This window comes from Pristiophorus japonicus, chromosome 18, assembly GCF_044704955.1.
Source record: "Pristiophorus japonicus isolate sPriJap1 chromosome 18, sPriJap1.hap1, whole genome shotgun sequence".
Taxonomy (NCBI): Eukaryota; Metazoa; Chordata; class Chondrichthyes; family Pristiophoridae; genus Pristiophorus; species Pristiophorus japonicus.
Genome location: NC_091994.1, coordinates 114,690,284 through 114,704,673, shown reverse-complemented (window position 1 = coordinate 114,704,673; position 14,390 = coordinate 114,690,284). Strand labels below are relative to the sequence as shown.

General features: G+C 48.3%; 1 protein-coding gene across 2 annotated transcripts in view; it reads right to left on the bottom strand.

The window, feature by feature from the left end:
• Positions 1 to 14,390, bottom strand: part of rap1gapa (RAP1 GTPase activating protein a) — a 662,183-nt gene that overhangs the window by 488,688 nt on the left and 159,105 nt on the right. The window lies entirely within an intron of this gene.

Genomic DNA, 14,390 nt, shown 5'->3' with positions numbered 1-14,390 from the left:
TAGACTGTAAAATTGCAAACACAAAAATGATTTAACATTTAATAACTCTATAATGATGAAGTCAAATTACTGCAGAGATACAAGGACCAACTTCATTTAATTTTAATGAGCTTCTCCATTGGCCCTCGGACTAATCCATACTTTTAAAGCGAGATTGTGTTGAATTATATTTTGTAATGAACTGCAACTAATGTCAAATAATAGTTTCTTAATATTTCAATCTTTGTATGTCACAAGGTTCTTGTTTTATTAATGAATAACGCACTTGAAAGAATACTTACAATGAAAAAATATAATTAATTATAGGATCATAATAACTTTGATTTATTTAATTTTTTTGGTTTAAAAATTATTTAATTATACAATAATGTTTTTTATCTGCAATATTTTCTCCTCTCTTGTTGAAGTAAAGTGTCCCTGGCAATGGCATACCACTAATAACTGGCACACCAGCCTCGACAATGATCGGAACGAGTATGTCAGCCGGACTCATCCCGTCTCCCTCCGAGATTCAGGCATGTGCATCTTCCACCACAGCTCACAGGGATCCTGCAATGTCAGCGGACGTTTCCCCTCTCCAGCCTGGGATCGGGAGGACAACTGGAGGCTCAGGGTGGCATTTGTCAATCATCAAAAAGCTGAACCAAGGTTTGTGCCTTTGGCACGATGAATACAGCATAAACTAATGCATCACTGATGGGAACTTACTGTCTGTAAACACAAAAATCGCTTCAATTCATAGTCACAGCTGGAACTGTAAAGTATTCAGAAATGGTAAACATCAACATTGTGCTACAGGCGTGAAGTTCGTTTCAAGCCTGCTTGCTGCACCAGGAATTAAGAGCGAGCTTTCCAATGGTAAATGAACCATCTGGGGGGGGGGGAGGGGGGTTGTATAACTGGGCGCTGGTTTCAGATCAGTGGGGATCAGGGTGAGCGTTAAATCCCCCACCCCCACCCCAATATCATCGATTTGAGGCCCGAACTGTTTTAACCCCCGCGGCCTCATTTCCATCCGGCCTGCCAGCCAGCTCCCTGCCCAAGAAAGACAGACTAGGGCAACGGGTAGATCGGCAGCAGGCAAAGACTGAGCCCCACACCGGCTCGCGGGTAAACTGTGGAACAGGCACTTTCTGCGGGCGGGAAGTGAGTCTGCAGCAGCAGAGTGATGTTGATTGAGGGATAAATATTGGCCAGGACAATGGGGAGAACTACCCCTGCTCTTCTTCGAAATAGTGCCATGGGATCTTTTACATCCACCTGAGGGAGCAGATGGGACTTCAGTTTAACATCTCATCCGAAAGACGGCACCTCCGATAGTGCAGCATTCCCTCAGTACTGCCCCTCCGACAGTGCGGCACTCCCTCAGTACTGCCCCTCCGACAGTGCAGCGCTCCCTCAGTACTGTCCCTCCGACAGTGCAGCGCTTCCTCAGTACTGCCCCTCTGACAGTGCAGTGCTCCCTCAGTACTGCCCCTCCAACAGTGCAGCACTCCCTCAGTACTGCCCCTCTGACAGTGCAGCGCTCCCTCAGTACTGCCCCTCTGACAGTACGGCACTCCCTCTGTACTGCCCCTCCGACAGTGCAGCACTCCCTCAGTACTGCCCCTCTGACAATGCAGCACTCCCTCAGTACTGCCCCTCTACCAGTGCAGCACTCTCCAGCGAGTAGAAGAAGGGGGTGCTGCGGTCCAGGTCCTGGAGAAGCCAGATGTGTGACTTCAAGAACGCGCCTCGGGACCCGACAAGCCGCAGTCCCTTCAGCATTCCCTTCTTCACTTCGTACACCGCCCGCAGGGCCGGGTCCTCGACGACTTGACCGAGATGGGACTCCAGGTTGAGCACCTCCTTCTCCAAGTACCCTACCCTGGCCTCCCGTCTCTTGGTCGACCCCCTTGCATACTTTTGACAGAAGAGACGGACGTGAGCCTTGCCCACGTCCCACCATAGCCTCAAGGAGGGGAAGTCCCCCTGCTTCCTTCTCCAGTTGGCCCAGAAGTGACGGAATGAATCCCAGAACTGCTTGTCCTCCAGCAGCTGGTTGTTAAAGTGCCAGTATGCGGACCCCACCCGCACGCGGAGCGAAGCAAGCTCCGCCCACACCAGGTGGTGGTCCAAACACGGCGCCGGCTGCATGGAAGTCACCGGAACGCAGGAGACATACGCCCGAGACACGTAAAGGCGGTCAATTCTGGACCATCCTCTTCCAGGCCTTACCGGAGTAAAGGCGCTGGAGTCGGGATGGAGATTTCGCCAGACATCTGCCAAGTCAAAGGATGCAATAAGGTCCCTCAACTTCTCCATCGCTGTCATGCTCTGCGGGGCACCGGAGCGGTCCCTCGCCTCGAGGGTACAGTCAAAATCCCCCCTGAGGACAATGCAGTCGCCGGTGTCGATGGAGCCGAAAAGAGTAGACTTCTTCGAAGAAGTGCACACACTTCATTTGGCATAGTCGGCAGGATATCCCCGGGGGACGAGACACTCAACATACCAGACCATCTCGGAGTGAGTATATTAAAATTACCACTCTCAAATTCGATGTGTTCCAGGAGTTAGGTGCAAGTCAAACGGGGTATCCGAGTAAATAAAGTGACTGTTAGAGATCAAAATATGTTTTGTGGTAAGAAAATAATTTGGGGTAAGAAAATAATTTGGGTAGAATGTCTTCTAATGTGCGATGTCTGATGAATGGGGTTTTCCAGATAAGCACAAGAAACTGAATTCCAAAAATAAACTTACGTGTGTTTGATCCTAACTGTGTCGAGGTTAATTATTTGACCTTCACTTCACATTGGTTCTGGTCTTGCTCCAGATTACTTTGTGACTTTGACTATTAGTGACACTTGACGAGTTGAGTTGATTCTGACTGTTGGCAGACAGAATGCTCACTGACTTCGTATCCCCAGAACCCCGCCGTAGGTACTTCTTTCTTTCCAAACTGCAATTAAAAATAATTCGGGAACATAGACTGGATCAACTGGGCTTGTATTCACTGAAGTTCAGAAGAATGAGAGGGGACCTCATAGAAACATTTAAAATTCTGACGGGGTTAGACAGGTTAGATGCAGGAAGAATGTTCCCAATGTTGGGGAAGTCCAGAACCAGGGGTCACAGTCTAAGGATAAGGGGTAAGCCATTTAGGACCGAGATGCGGAGGAACTTCTTCACCCAGAGAGTGGTGAACCTGTGGAATTCTCTACCACAGAAAGTTGTTGAGGCCAATTCACTAAATATATTCAAAAAGGAGTTAGATGAGGTCCTTACTACTAGGGGGATCAAGGGGTATGGTGAAAAAGCAGGAATGGGGTACTGAAGTTGCATGTTCAGCCATGAACTCATTGAATGGCGGTGCAGGCTAGAAGGGCCGAATGGCCTACTCCTGCACCTATTTTCTATGTTTCTATGCCGCAAACTGGGATATTAATTAACCAGTAAATTGTTCTGAAACTTCCGGTGCAAGTGTTTTCGCTGCAGGTGGGTGGGAAATCGAGGGGAGGGGGGAGAATAAGGTGAATAATTTTTAAATCACTCAGTGATGTTACTGCCTTGCAATTACTCCCATTATTTTTTTATATAATGGTTTAAAATAATTTTTAAACAAGAAATTGAATCAAACAAATATATTCTATTCAAGCAGTTAATTGAAGCTGACAGATTTTGCTGTTGGCAGTCTTTAAGTCCTTGCCCCCATCAATTGCTGACCCTTTGATATTTCTAGATTTGTCAGTCACAGGAAGCCCGTGTGTTTGTTGACGGAGGTTGTTCACGTTGACATCGAGGTTGCTGAGGTAGCTTGCTCCACCGCACTGCTGTTAATGACACTCGATGGTCCAGCTGATTCTCGCTGTTGGCCCAACATTCAAATTTCTTACCCCCTGACCCCGGCAATCAGAGGGACTTATTGCCTCTTAAACTGCAATTCAAAATAACCGGACAGCGTAGTCCGTGGAAAGTATGAATCAACTGCTAAATTGTGCTGAATATTTCAGGAGTTGGGAATCCAGCAACAGAAAGTCCCAATTTGAATTTTTCCCATTTTTACAGTCAGCACTAGAAGTGAATGCTTATTCTCACTAATTAGCTGTCTTAATAAGTAGCATTACAGTTTTACAAAACATAATTGGAGATTTCAGTATTGAATACTGCGGAGAGCTTTTGAGGCAGAAGCAGTTGTTTCTAACAACATCTGTCATTTCATGAGCTATTTACTCCTTCTCCATGCCTTATTATCGAATCATAGAATCATAGAGATTTACAGCGCGGAAGGAGGCCATTTGGCCCATCGTGTCCACACCAGCCGACCAAGAGCTACCCAGCCTAATCCCACTTTCCAGCTCTCGGTCTGTAGTCCTGCGGGTTACAGCACTTCAAGCGCACATCCAAGTACTTTTTTAATATGGTGAGGGTTTCTGCCTCTACCACCCTTTCAGGCAGTGAGTTCCAGACCCCCACCACCCTCTGGGTGAAAACATTTTTCCTCAAATCCCCTTTAAACCTCCTACCAATTACTTTAAATCCATACCTCCTGGTTGTTGACCCCTCTGCTAAGGGAAATAAGTCCTTCCTATCCAGGCCCCTCATCATTTTGTATACCTCAATCAGGTCTCTCCTCAGCCTCTTCTGTTCCAAAAAAAACAACTCCAGCCTATCCAATCTGTCCTCATAGCTAAAATTCTCCGGTCCTGTCAACATCCTCGTAAATCTCCTCTGTACGCTCCCTAGTGCAATCACATATTTCCTGTAATGTGGTGACCAGAACTGCACGCAGTACTCCAGCTGTGGCCTAACCAGTGTTTTAGACAGTTCAAGCATAACCTCCCTGCTCTTCTATTCTATGCCTCAGTTAATAAAGGCAAGCATTCCGTATGCCTTCTTAACCACCTTATCTACTTGGCCTGCTACCTTCAGGGATCTGTGGACATGCACGCTGTTCCTCTACACTTAGAAACATAGAAACATAAAAAATACGTGCAGGAGCAGGCCAATCGGCCCTTCGAGCCTGCACCACCATTCAATAAGATCATGCCTTCTCAGTGTCGTACCATTTAATGTGTATTCCCTTGCCTTGTTAGCCTCCCCAAATGCATTACCTCATACTTCTCCGGATTGAATTCTATTTGCCACTGTTGTGCCCACCTGACCAGCCCATTGATATCTTCCTGCTTTTTTCTTCATTATCAACCACACAGCCAATTTTAGTATCATCTGCACATTTCTTAATCATACCCCCTATATTCAAATCTAAATCATTGATATATACCACAAAAAGCAAGGGACCCTGGGGAACCCCACTGGAAACATCCTTCCAGTCACAAAAACACCCATCAATCATGACCCTTTGCTTCCTGTCTCCGAGCCAGTTTTATATCCAACTTGCCACTTTGCCCTGGATCCCATGGGCTTTTACTGTCATGACCAGTCTGCCATGTGTGACCTTATCAAAAGCCTTGCTAAAATCCATATACACTACATCATATACACTACCCCCATCAACCCTCCTGGTTACCTCCTCAAAAAATTCAATCAAGTTAGTCAGACACGACCTTCCCTTAACAAATCCGTGTTGACTGTCCTTGATTAGTCTGTTTCTTTCTAAATTAAGATTTATCCTGTCCCTCAAAATTGTTTCCAATAATTTTCCCACCACTGAGGTTATGCTGACAGGCCTGTAATTACTCGGTCTATCCCTTTCTCCCTTTTTAAACAACGGTACAACGTTAGCAATCCTCCAGCACCACACCTGTAGCCAGAGAGGATTGGAAAATGATGGTCAGAGCCTCTGCTATTTTCTCTCTTGCCTCTCAACAGTTTGGGATACATTTCATCTGGGCCTGGGAACTTATCCACTTTCAAAGATTCTAAACCCCTTACTACTTCCTCTCTCACTATGTTTATTTCACACTCCTCCTCCCAAATTGCAATGTCTGCATCGACCCTCTCTTTTGTGAAAACAGACGCAAAGTATTCATTAAAGACCATACCCACATCTTCCGCCTCCACACATAGATTACCCTCATGGTCTCTAATAGGCCCTACCTTTTCTTTAGTTATCCTCTTGCTCTTAATGTATTTATAAAACATCTTTGGGTTTTCTTTGATTTTACTGGCCAATAATTTTTTATACTCTCTCTTTGCTTTTCTAATTTCCCTTTCGATTGCACCCCTGGACTTTCTCTACTCTCGAGGTTCTGCGGTATTTAACCCTCCGTATCTGTTATGGGCCTCCCTTTTTTCTTTATCCTCCCCTGTAAGTCCCTCAACATCCAGGGGCTCTAGATGTGTTAGTCCCACCCTTTTTCTTTAAAGGCATATGTTTGGCCTGAACCTTACGGACCTCCTCCTTGAATGCCTCCCACTGCTCTGACACTGATTTACCTTCAAGTAGCTTTTCCCGGTCCACAATGACTAAATCATCACTCAGCTTAGCAAAGTTGGCTTTTCCCCAATTTAGAACTTTTATTCCTGGACTAATCTTATTCTTTTCCATAACTACCTTAAATCTAACTGAATTATGGTCACTTGCACGAAAATGCTCTCCCACTGATACCCCTTCCACCTGCCCAGCTTCATTACCCAAAACTAAATCCAGAACCGCCGTCTCGTGTGCTGGGCTTGCTACATGCTGGCTAAAAAAGTTCTCTTGAATGCATTTTAGGAATTCCACACCCTAATTTTGTCCCAGTTAATATTAAGATAGTTGAAATCCCCTACTATTACTGCTCTTAATATATTTATAAAACATCTTTGGGTTTCCCTTGATTTTACTAGCCAATATTTTTTCATGCCTCACTTTGTTTTCCTAATTTTCATTTTAATTGAAGCCCTAGACTTTCTATACTGCTCTATAGATTCTGCACATCACCCGCGCCATGACAGGAGCTGACGACTGCTGGACGGACCACCGCCTAATCCGATCCATCATCAACATTAACATTGCCCCAAAGCAGAGGGGACAGCAGAAGCAGTTCCGCAAAAAAGTTAATGCCGGGCACTTAGAGACCCAGCTAAGAGAGCCCCCTGTACAGCCAGTGCCTCACAGCCAATCTGGTGTGCCTTGATGACCCTGAGCTACTGAATCCCCACAGCGCTTGGTCTGCCCTCCAGGCCTCTATAACCAGTGCCTGTGAAGAGACACTTGGTCACTCAACCAGAAATCATCAGGACTGGCTTGCTGAAAATGATCAGGAGATCGAAGAACTAATAGATCGCAAGCGCAAAGCATTTCTGAGCCTCAAGCAACTCGGGGGCTGCAAAACAACATTACAGACAGCTCAAGGCTCAGGTCCAACAAAAAACTCGGGGTCTAAAGAACAGGTGGTGGATGGAGAAAGCACAGAAGATACAGCAGCTGGCCAACAGCCACGATATGCGAGGATTCTTCATCGCAGTAAAGCCACCTACGGTCCAAACTCCCAAGGCCCCACCCCACTCCTGGCCAAAAATGGGGAAACACTCATCAAGGACACCGAGGCTGTCAGGGCCCGATGGAAGGAGCACTGTGAAGATCTCCTCAATCGAGACTCTGCCTTTGACTCGAGTGTTCTCGACTCCATCCCGCAGCATGCGACCCGCCACCACCTCAGTGAAACTCCAACATTGCACGAGGTTGGCAAAGCCATAAAACAGCTCAAGAATAACCAGGCTACGGGTGCTGATGGAATCCCTGCTGAGGCGCTGAAGTATGGCGGAGAGACGCTGTTGGCGCAGATACATGACCTCATCTCTCTCATCTGGAGGGAGGAGAGCATGCCGGGAGATCTGAGAGATGCAGTGATTGTGACCATTTTTGAAAAGGGGACAAGTTCGACTGCGGCAACTACAGGGGATTCTCCCTGCTTTCAGCCACTGGGAAAGTTGTCGCTAGAGTTCTCCTCAACCGTCTTCTCCCCGTGGCCAAGGAGCTCCTCCCGGAACCACAATGTGGATTTCGTCCCCTACGGGGCACAACAGACATTATCTTTGCAGCGCGCCAGTTGCAGGAAAATACAGGGAGCCGCGCCAGCCCTTATACATGGCCGCCTTCGATCTTACAAAGGCCTTTGACACTGTCAACCGCGAGGGTCTATGGAACGTCCTCCTCCGTTTCGGATGCCCCCAAAAGTTTGTCAACATCCTTCGCCTGCTTCACGATGATATGCAGGCCGTGATCCTTACCAATGGATCCATTACAGACCCAATCCACATCCGGACCGGGGTCAAACAGGGCTGCGTCATCGCCCCAACTCTCTTCTCAATCTTCCTCGCTGCCATGCTCCACCTCACAGTCAACAAGCTCCCCGCTGGAGTGGAACTAAACTACAGAACCAGTGGGAAGCTGTTTAACCTCCGCCGCCTCCAGGCCAGGTCCAAGATCACCCCAACCTCTGTCGTTGAGCTGCAGTGTGCAGATGATGCCTGAGGCTGAACTCCAGGATATAGTCAATGTATTCACTGAGACATATGAAAGCACGGGCCTTACGCTTAACATCCGTAAGACAAAGGTCCTTCACCAGCCTGTCACCGCCGCTCAGCACTGCCCCCCCAGTCATCAAGATCCACAGCCCTGGACAACGTGGACCATTTCCCATATCTCAGGAGCCTCTTATCAACAAAGGCAGACATTGATGCAGAGATTCTGCATCGCCTCCAGTGCGCCAGTGCAGCCTTCGGCCGCCTGCGGAAAAGTGTGTTTGAAGACCAGGCCCTCAAATCTACCACCAAACTCATGGTCTACAGGGCTGTAGTAATACCTGCCCACCTGTATGGGTCTGAGGCATAGACAATGTACAGAAGGCACCTCAAGTCGCTGGAGATATATCACCAACGATGTCTCCGCAAGATCCTGCAAATCTCCTGGGAGGACAGGTGCACCAACCTCAGTGTCCTCGACCAGGCTAACATCCCCAGTATTGAAGCACTGACCACACTCAATCAGCTTTGCTGGGCAGGCCACATAGTCTGCATGCCAGACACGAGACTCCCTAAGCAAATGCTTTATGCGGAGCTCCTTCATGGTAAATGATACGTTCTTACGATACAGTATAAATGCACACGAGGCCCATGCTTGAGAGAAGGTCAGTCTGTGACCTGTCCTTTATTCCTTAGCACTCAAGTGCAGGAAGTGGGTGGAGCTTCCTCTTTTATACCTGAAGGTCCAGGTTAGGAGTGTCTCCCACCTAGTGGTCAGTGTTCTCACGGTGTACAACTTAGGTCAGTTTATACATGGGTTACAATGCTGGTTGAATACATGACATCACCTCCCCCCTCAAAGTCTTATTGGGATCACAGGTTGAGTCTCTCTGGTGGTTTACGCTCCCTTGTAGAGCGCCTGAGTTGGGGCTCCGGTTGTTGGGCGCTGGCCTGAGTGTCTGCTGTTTGCGGTGCCTCAGGCCTGTCCAGACTGCCCACAGTGACTGGGCTCTCCTCCCTTTGGTTCCAGTGTTCGGTCACCTGTGGTGGAGTGAGCTCTATATCGTGTTCTTCCTCTGCTTCTTCTATGGAGTTGCTGAACCTCCTTTTTGTTTGATCCACATGTTTGCGGCAGATTTGTCCATTGGTAAGTTTAACTACCAGAATCCTATTTCCCTCTTTGGCAACCACAGTGCCTGCGAGCCATTTGGGCCCTGCAGCGTAGTTGAGGACAAAAACAGGATAATTTATATCAATACATCGCGCCCTCGCATTCCTGTCATGGTAGTGATATTGTGACTGGCGCCTGCTCTCGACAATTTCTTTCATGGTGGGGTGTATAAGGGATAACTGGGTTTTGAGCGTTCTTTTCATCAGCAGCTCTGCGGTTGGAACCCCTGTGAGCGAGTGTGGTCGGTATCTATAGGCCAACAGGAGGCGTGATAAGTGGGTTTGTAGGGAACCCCCTTGGATTCTGAGCATCCCCTGTTTGATTATCTGCACTGCTCGTTCTGCCTGGCCGTTTGAGGCCGGCTTGAACGGTGCCGTTCTAACATGATTAATTCCATTGCCTGCCATGAAGTCCTGGAATTCAGTGCTTGTGAAGCATGGCCCATTGTTGCTGACCAAGATGTCCGGTAGACCGTGGGCGGCGAACATTGCCCGTAGACTTTCTACCGTGGCAGAGGATGTGCTTGAATTTAAAATGTCCAATTTTGAAAAAAGTTTGCCACCGGATAGCGTCGCAAAGAGGTCCTCCACTCTCGGTAGCGGGTACTGGTCTTGGAGTGACACCCGATTGATGGTGGCCTTGTAATCGCCACATATCCTGACTGACCCATCCGCCTTGAGCACCGGCACAATCGGGCTCACCCAGTCACTGAATTCGACTGGCGAGATGATGCCTTCCCTCAGCAGGCGGTCCAATTCACCTTCTATCTTTTCCCGCATCACGTACGGCACCGCTCTGGCCTTGTGGTGTACTGGCCTGGCGTCCGGGTTTATATGAATCACTACCTTGGCCCCCATGAAAGTGCCAATGCCGGGTTGAAATAATGAGCCAAATTTGTCCAGGACCTGTGAGCATGATACTCGCTCCACAGAGAAAATTGCATTGACATCGCTCCATTTCCAGTTCATGACAGCAATCCAACTCCTCCCCAGTCGTGCGGGACCGTCCCTGGGACAATCCAGAGTGGCAGTCTGTTCTCCGAATCTTTGTGGGTCACGACTACCGTGGCGTTGCCTAGCACCGGAATGATCTGCTTTGTGTAAGTCCGTAGCTGTGCGTCAATCGGCAATAATTTTGGCCTCCTGGCCTTGGATGCCCACAACTTTTCGAACTGTTTGATACCCATCAGGGACTGGCTGGCACCCGTGTCTAACTCCATTGATACTGGGATGCCATTGAGGAGCACTTTCATCATTATCGGTGGCGTCCTGGTGTATGAACTGTATACGTGCTCCACATGAACTCGCTGAACTTCAGCTTCCAGCAATTTCCCCCAGTGTTCATTTCTGCAATTTCTGCAGGTATTTTGCTCATCTCTGCAAACTCCGGCTGAATGTAATCCTCCACGCCTCCAGCATGAGCTGCGGTTTGAAACAAAAGGTCCCTTGTCAGTCGATCGTCCCTGACTGCCCCTGTTATTGCCCTTGAATGAGCCATTAACAGGTGTTGATGGCCCCATTACTGGCCGCATTGTCCCTTGCAATGGCGTGAATCGCTGTTCAGCTTGCCATTGTCTCTGTCGAACTCCCCCTCTGGGTTCGACTACACGTTGGGGCATGCCTGACTGCCCTTGTTTGCCTGGAGAACTGTGTGCTGCTTTAACAATGTTGGATCTCTGTCCCAACCATTCCTTAACACAGTACCTCTCGTCTGTTCCATGCTCGCATGGTTTAAATCCCACCCTCGTCACCATTGATACGTCCTTACTACACAGTATAAATGCACACGAGGCCCATGCTTGAAAGGTCAGTCTGTGACCTGTCCTTTATTCCTTAGCACTCAAATGATGAAGGTGGGTGGAGCTTCCCCTTTTATACCTGAAGGTCCAGGTTAGGAATGTCTCCCACCTAGTGGTCAGTGTTCTCACGGTGTACAACTTAGGTCAGTTTATACATGGGTTACAATGCTGGTTGAATACATGACATCAAACAAGCCAAAGGAGGACAGTGGAAACGTTATAAGGACACCCTCAAAGCCTCCCTGGTAAAGTGTGACATCACCAGTGACACCTGGGAGACCCTGGCCGCAGACTGCCCGGGGTGGAGAAAGTCCATCCGGGAGGGTGTTAAGCTCTTTGAGTCTCAACGCAAGGAGCATGAAGAGGTCAGGCGCAGGCAGCGGAAGGAGCGCGCGGCAAACCAGCCCCATCGACCCCTTCCCCTGACGAATGTCTGTCCCACCTGTAACAGGGTCTGTGGCTCTTGTATCAGACTGTTCAGCCATCAAAGAACTCACTTTGGGAGTGGAAGCAAGTCTTCCTCGGATCCGAGGGACTGCCTATGATGATGGTGATAGATCCTGCAGTATTGAGCCCTCGGTATGTCATTAGCCTCCCTTTTTTTCTTTATCCTACCCTGTATGTCCCGAGACATCCAGGGCACTCTCGATTTGTTAGTCCCAGCCTTTTTTCTTTTGGGGCACATATTTCGTCTGAACCCTGCGGATCTCCTCCTTGAATGCCCCCCACTGCTCTGACACTGATTTACCTTCAAGTAGCTGTTTCCAGTCCATTTTGGCTAAATCACCTCTCAGCTTAGCAAAATTGACTTTTCCCCAATAGAGAACTTTTATTCCTGGTCTATCTTCATCCTTTTCCATAACTACCCTTTATGGCCAAAATTCAAGGTCTCAAAGACACCCGTTAATGCCCGTTTGCAGTGGCCATTCTTAAAAATCGAATGGTCGCCGCTTTGGATTCAACTGGCCGACCCGACCTAAATTCAGATCGGTGATTTTTTGGCCTGGTCCCCATCCTGCCTGAGTGGTTGCACTGCCAATTTTAATCAATAAAAATACTTACCTCCCGATATTCAGCTGAACTCGTCGATCCCCTGCCGCGGGGTGCCCCGACAGGTCTCTCTGCCGCTGCACCATCTCCGCTCCGAGTGCGGCCCGGCAGCATGACAGCCCTTAAAGTAGCCCGCAATGGAAACATTTTTACCGTCCGACTTGCCGATCGGCCAGCAAAATACTGCCCCCGGGTTCGGCCGGGCCACCAACGGATAGCCTCTTGGGAAGTCCTGAAAATGGCTCTACCACCGTACCAAGGATTCCAGCGGTAAGCACCGCCGTAAAAATCATAGGTGAATTTCGATCCCTAAATCTAACTGAATTATGATCACTAGCACAAAAATGCACTCCCACTGATACCCCTTCCATCTGCCCAGCTTCATTCTTTAAAATTAAGTCCAGAACTGCCCCCTCCCTGTTAGGCTTGCTACGTACTGGCTAAAAAAGTTCTCCTAAATGCATTTTTAGGAATTCTGCACCTTCTTTATCCTTCACACTAATTCTATGCCATTAATATTCGGGTAGTTGAAATCCCCTACTGTTACTGCCCTATAGCATTGCACTTCTCAGAAATTTGCCAACATATTTGCTCTTCTATCTCCCTCTGACTGTTTGGGGGTCTATAGTACACTCCCAGCAGTGTGATCGTCCCTTTTTTGTTCTTCAATTCAACCCATATGGCCTCGTTTAATGATCCTTCTAATATATCCTCCTTCCTCACAGCTGTAATTGTTTCTTTATTCAGTACTGTGACCCCCCCTCCTTTTTACCCCTCTCTCTATCCTGTCTGAAAACCCTGTAACCAGGAATGTTGAGCTGCCATACCTGCCCCTCTTTCAGTCATGTCTCAGTAACAGCTATAATATCGTACTCCCAAGTGTCTATCTGTGCCCTCAGCTCATCTGCCTTATTCCCTAGACTCCTCACATTGAAGCACTGCCAAACTCCCTTATTGTCTATTTTCTAGACCTTGTTTCCTCTGCCTTCCAAACTCGTTTACTAATTTTCTGCCTTCCATTTCCAGCTTGGCTTCTCTCCCTTCTGGCAATGCTCTCGGATTCCCATCCCCCCGCTGAGCTAGTTTAAACCCTCCACCACAGCACGAGCAAAGCTCCCCACGAGAATATTGGTTCTGACCCTGTTGAGATACAACCCGTCCAGCCTGTACTGGTCCCACCTCCCCCAGAAATGGTCCCAATGCCCCAGGAATCTAAAGCCCTCCCTACTGCACCATCTCCCCATCCTCCTATTTCTGTACTCACTAACGCGTGGCACCGGGAGTAATCCGGAGATTACTACCCTTTGAGGTTCTGCATTTTAATCTATTTCCTAGCTCCCGAAAATCTGCCGGCAGGACCTCATCCCTCTTTCTCCCTATGTCATTGGTCCCGATATGACCCACGACCTCTGGCTCCCTCAGAATGTCCCGCAGCCGAATTACATCCTTGACCCTGCCACCGGAGAGGCAACTTATATTGTTAACAACCACACTCTGACTCCCCTCCTAGTAATAACCCTACGCGCAATGCACGGCAGTAAATATTGAGTGAAGCTTTTACCTGGAGCCCGAGTAACCGTTCTAACTTAACTGTAAAACAAAACTCCATTTCCAGAAGAGGTTATCAGCTTTACAGGCCCTTTTCAGCATTAATTTTCCCAGCTGATTCACTCACACTTCCTCTCGGGCAATCCCGATCTTGTATCGTCACACCACTTCAGGAAAGCTGTGGTTTGCTGTGATGTTTGCTCCCCTCAGTCACACGCCGCGGCATTTTGTACGGTAGGCAACCCCTGTAGACCTGCGCTGCCTTTGCCCGAACCTTTCCCAGCCTGCCTGCTGGGTGAATGTTCTTGTTGATGCGGATGGTTGAACACTGCACACCCTGACCGCATCGCTGGCTATTGCTGCTCACAACTGGAGAGGGAGGATTGATTCTTTCACCACTGGGATCGGCTGCTTTCCCGTGTATGCCCATGGCTC